Source organism: Lygodium microphyllum, chromosome 2, assembly GCF_053477565.2.
Source record: "Lygodium microphyllum isolate KBCC chromosome 2, Lygodium_microphyllum_v1.1.10, whole genome shotgun sequence".
In the NCBI taxonomy this organism is placed as follows: domain Eukaryota; kingdom Viridiplantae; phylum Streptophyta; class Polypodiopsida; order Schizaeales; family Lygodiaceae; genus Lygodium; species Lygodium microphyllum.
The window spans coordinates 165,696,139-165,702,227 of NC_141136.1; positions in this window are offsets into that span (position 1 = coordinate 165,696,139).

Genomic DNA, 6,089 nt, shown 5'->3' on the forward strand with positions numbered 1-6,089 from the left:
CTTAGTTATGTAAGCCAAAAAGAACTCAAGTACATAGAAATAGAAGAACCCTATATATGGGTCTCAAACCAAACTCAACTAACTAAGGTGGCATACTAACTGAGCCACGAACTAGAGTAGATAAGGATAGCTGTCATCTAGCTATTATTCATAGGCGGTGTACCAACTGCATCTGCAACTCACAAGTCAGTGGCATAAATGCACAACGGTCACCCTAGCATATCACGAGTGGTGCTCGATATCTCAACACTCCCCCTCGAGCTCAATCCCAATTCCTGCACACCAAGCACTCCCAAAAGAGAACACATATCCACTGGTAGATTGTCTATCAGAAATACTACGAGCCCAATCAGCATCAGTGTATCCATGCAACTGTATCTGAACCCCAGTCTCATAAAATAGTCCATACTGCAATGTGGACTTCACATACCTGAGTATGCAACTAGCCACATCCAAATGCGGTTTCCTTGGAGCCTGCATAAACTGACTTACCAATCCAACAACATAGCTCAAATTTGGCCTGGTAATAGTCATATAAATCAAACTTCCTACTACGCGTCTGTACATAGTAGGGTCTTCGAGAAGCTCACCTGCATCTGCGCTCAACTTCACATTCTGCTCCAAAGGAATTGAAATAGGCTTACAGTCTGTCATTCCATATTTGGACAGCATGTCCAATCCATACTGCCTCTACAACAGCCGTATCCCACTTGGTGATCTAATCACCTCAATGCCCAAGAAATAATGCAGCTCTCCCAAATCCTTCATCTCAAAATTCTGCTTCTTTAGCATTTTCACATGAAGGATATCTTCATGACTGTCACCTGTCATAATCAAATCATCAACATAAATGACAAGTAGCATAATATCTTTCTCTGTTTTTCTCAAAGTGAGAAATCTGCCTTGGAAATCTGAAAGCCAATAGTGATAAGATACTGTCCTATCTTGTCAAACCATGCTCTAGGTGCTTGCTTCAAACCATGCAAGGCTTTCTTCAACTTGCAAACAAACTCAGGATGAACAATATGCACATAACTTGATGGCTGCTCCATATATATCTCTTCTTGCAAATCACCATGCAAGAAGGCATTCTTTACATCCATCTGATGTAAAGACCATTCCTTTGATGCAGCCATAGCAATGACTGCTCTTACGGTTGCCATCCTTGCAACTGGACTGAATGTTTCTTCATAATCAATGCCATATGTTTGTGCATATCCCTTGACTACTAATCTTGCCTTGTATCTGTTCACAGAACCATCTGCATTGTGCTTCACCTTATAAACCCACTTACAGCCAATTGCATTTTTACCTTTAGGCAAAGGTACCAATTCCCATGTAGCATTTGCTTCCAAGGCATCCATTTCTTCATCTATGGCTTTCTCCCATTTTTCTTTTCCCATGGCTTGCTCAAAAGAAGTCGGTTCTGGTTCCTGTATCACTTTAACCATATATGCATAGTGAATGGCTGTAAATCCATCATATTTCAGTCTATCCACAGGATACCTAGCTCTCGTAGACCTGCGCAAAGTAGGTTCACTCCTAGGTGCTCTCAAAACATCCCTAGTCTTCCTTACTCCAGGTGTAACAATAGAAGGAATACCCAACTCATCATCAATGCTCTGTTCCGAGCCACTGGATTCACCATCCACATAAGAGTGACCTACATTCACATCAAACATGGGCTGATCTACCTTCTCTTTTCCTTTTCGTGATACATGCATACCACTATCTACATTGCTTTGAGAAGATTCTCTTGATCTCAATCTGCCTATCCATGGCGAAGAATGTGAACCACTGCTAGAGGACGCTTCAGGTCCACTAATTGCTGCTGTGAATTCTGTGCAGCATTACCATTTTGTGCATCTACATTATCAATCACATTTACTGTTTTATAGCAGCTACTCATCTCATCAAAAACAACATCTCTGCTCACTGTAAACTTACGAGTAGAAGGGTTATAGCATCTATACCCTTTTTGCTGCAGAGAATAACCAATAAAGATGCACTTCTCATTTTTTGGATCTAACTTGGATCTCAACTCATCTAGCACATGAACATAGGCAATGCAACCAAAAATTTTCAAATGAGAAATATATGGTTTCCTACCAGTATACCTCTTCTCTGGAGTCATCCCATGTATTGCTGAAGTGGGAGTCCTGTTCATTATGTAGACTGCTGTAGCAACTGTCTCAGCCCAATAAAAATTTGGCAAGTCTTTTTCATTGAGCATGGCATGAGATACCTCTCCAATATGTCTGTTTTTCCTTTCTGCAATTCCATTTTGTTGTGGGGTATGACTGCATGAATATTGCTGCTTTATGCCATGCTCCTGCAAGAACCTTGCAAACTCATTTGAGAGGTACTCTCCCCCTCCATCTGACATTAGGCATTTTATTTACAAGCCTGTTTCTTTTTCAACCATAGCTTTAAGAGTTTTGAAATGCCCAAAAACTTCACTTTTCTTTTTCATAAAATACACCCAAACTTTTCTGCTATAGTCATCAATAAAAGTGACAAAATAATGACAGCCTCCAAGAGATGCAACTTTAGTAGTCCACACATCAGAGTGGATTAATTCCAATGGCTTCTTACTCTCTTGAACATGTCTAGGAAATGGTTTCCTTGCCTGTTTTCCAAACTGACAGGCTTCACATACCTTATGCATTTTTGCAACCTTGAATTTAGGAAATCCTACAACAATATTTTGGGCTTGCATTGACTTAAGTCGCTGTACATTAACATGAACAATGCGTTTATGCCAGATATCAATATCTACAACTACACCGGTCCCATGTGCAAACATTGCTGCACTCAATTCAGGCATGTCTGCATCCAATGTAAACATTCTGCCCTTCTTCTTCCCTTTTGCTATCAAGCAACCTTTATTTGTCATATCCTCAACAAAGCATCCATGAGAATTAAATCTGACCTGCAAGCCCTGCTCAACCATTTGACCAACAGAAACCAGGTTCTTGGTGATATTCGGGACATGAAATACATTTGACAGGTATTTCTTATTCCCATCCTGCATAGACAAAGGAATTTTTCCAATCTGCATAATAGGATGTGCAGTATCATCACCAGTCTCCACAAATCCTGGTTTTTTCATTTTTCTTGCATCCTCCATCCATTCTGCATGACCTGTCATGTGGTTTGATGCACCTGAGTCAACATACCACACATCGTTGCTTTCTTCTGCACTTGTCACAGAATTGGTCATGTGCTGCACCATAAACAAATGCTCATTTCTGTCATCACCAGGGACTGTCTACTAGAGGATGCATAATTCCCTTGTTGCAATTTTCCATTCATGATGTCATTCTGCTTTTTATAGCAGTCTTTAGCCATATGACCCATTTTACCACAGTAGTAGCATTCAACATTGTTATTTGCATTTTGGCCTCTTTGCCATCCACCACGACCTCTTAGGCTCCCCCTGCCTCTAGAGTTACCACGTCCTCCTCCATAGGTCTGGTTTTCTTGAGTTTGCTACATATTCTGATTTCTACCACGGCCTCCAGATCGGCCTCCTCTACCTCTGCCTCTACCTCTTCCAGCATTTGAGTAGAAGACAGCTTCTTTTGAAGTTCCTCCTGAAGAAGATGCACCACCATTTCTCTGCTCCTCAGAAATGAGAAGAGCAATCAACTCCTCAAAATCAGGAAATCTTTCACGGACGAAAATGGATGTTTGGAACTATGCATAATCCTTTCCTAGTCCATTCAAGGCCACAAAAACTAAATCATCATCTTCCACTGGCGACCCAATGGAAGCAAGTGCATCTACAATCTTCTTCACCTTCATGTGGTAGTCATTAATGCTCATACTTTCTCTTTGCACATTGTGCAATTCTTGCTTGAGCTGCATTTTCCTGGCTTGCGTATTTGTACTATACATTTTTGACAAAGTATCCCATGCCTCCTTTGGCGTACTTGCATCTTGAATATGCACAATCATAGAGTCTGAAATGCTGATAGAAAGCCAGTACATAACTTTCCTGGCTCTCTCATGCCATGCTTTAAATGCCTACATTTGCTGTTTATTGGGAACATAAGGAAGAACTAGTTCCTCTTCATTTCCTGCAACAAATTCCCAATATCCTTTTCCCATAAGGAAATTTGTCATTCTAAACTTCCATGCTTGGAAGTTGTTTTTGTCAAGCTTTTCAGTGACAATCTGTGAAAGAGAATCAGACGCCATTACAGAACACTACAAAAAATTCTGTCACTGCAAAGAACACAGCTTCAGCCTCACAAGGGCAAATCTGCAAAACTGACAAAAGTGGTATTTGACCACACAGTCACTTCCTAGTGACGATTTTGCATCAATAGGCAACAAGGATGATTCTGTAACTCCCAATGTCTCTGCGCACAAGCATACGATGCAATTTCTATAGTAACTTTTCACCGACCTATAGAACAGCGGTCGCACAGCATAAAACTGGGCCTTTTCCTGAGTGCATGCAGAAAACTTCCGCCTCCAAAACAGGCCTCGAAATGGCCTCAAATAAAAAAAGCAGGGTCACCAAAGACTAAAGCCCTTGCCTGCAGCATATACTGCCCTCTTGCTTCACCGCGAAGAGCGTCCCAACCTGAGACAATGCACTCTTGCACTTTCTGGCTGTGCTACCTGTAGAGACTTGCTCCCAAAATAGAAGAATGAAAGCAACACTGGTCCTCTTACCAGAACACCGCGAACTTGGCTTGCTTTCTTGAGCTCCTTACCACGAACAAGGCTCTGATACCATGTCAAGATTGTGGGAGAGAAGGAAGGTGTCTCACTTGTAGCTTTCTTGCTTGCACAATGGGGGAATACACACAAAGGTGGAGGTTGAAAACAATTTTCCTCTTCTTAGTTGTGTAAGCCAAAAAGAACTCAAGTACATAGAAATAGAAGAACTCTATATATGGGTCTCAAACCAAACTCAACTAACTAAGGTGGCATACTAACTGAGCCACGAACTAGAGTAGATAAGGATAGCTATCATCTAGCTATTATTCATGAGCGGTGTACCAACCGCATCTGCAACTGGCAAGTCGGTGACATAAATGCACAATGGTCACCCTGGCATATCACGAGTGGAGCTCGATATCTCAACACCTGTTAGTAGAGGTGTACAAAGGTTTGGTATGCCAAGGTTTGGTGTTTGTGCGGCAGTGCTAGGCAAAGATGTGATAGGTGTCCCATACATGACACAAAAAACCTCCTCTGTAGTGGGAGGGTGACCAAGATAACTAGTCATCTCCCCCATGAATTGCTCCTTCTTTGGAAAACCTCCAAAAAAACTACTAACACCTCTAGAAAACTCCGCTAAGGTGTTGTTCATGCGTTCCAACTCAGGATCTGTGCTGGAAGACCCAGGATTCCACATCTACACAAGCAAAAATCCATTACTACCCTGTGCAGATAAAACATATTACACCCTGCGTCTATACCTGTGGCTATACCCACGTCTGTCAACGCGTCTATTCATGTGTCTATACTGTCATCTAGACGCGCTGAGAGACGTGCAAAGTCAGACCATACTTTGCAAACTATTATAAAAAACACACAAAAAACCTTCATAGATGATAGTCTAAAGCATGTAAAGAGAGAGAGAGAGAGAGAGAGAGAGAGAGAGAGAGAGAGAGAGAGACAAACAGACAAAGAGAAAGCAAACAAGATAGAGAGAGAGAAGAAGAACTCACATTCTTTGCTTGTTCCGACGAGTGGTGGCTAGGTTGCAAGCTCCTTGTCCTCCTTCTCCCTTCGCTTGGTAGGTTACTTGATTCTTCTTCTCTTCCTTGCTGTTTGGCTCTTGTTCTTTACTCTTTGGCTCTTCCTTCCTCTTGTCCTCTTTTTACTCTTATTTCTTTCCCTCATTATCTTCATGAAGTGATAGATAGACACGATAAGTGATGTCGAGCTCGAACTGCAGAAAACATGCAAAAAAAGTAGGAAAGTACTGGTTTGAAAAGAAAGCCACAACTTTTTTTAAATTGTTTTTACATTTGTGTGGCGCATCTGTAATCGTGTGTAATTACGCATGTATATGTGCAGATACACGTGCTGATAGATGTGCAAATACAATTAAACTAATTAAATGC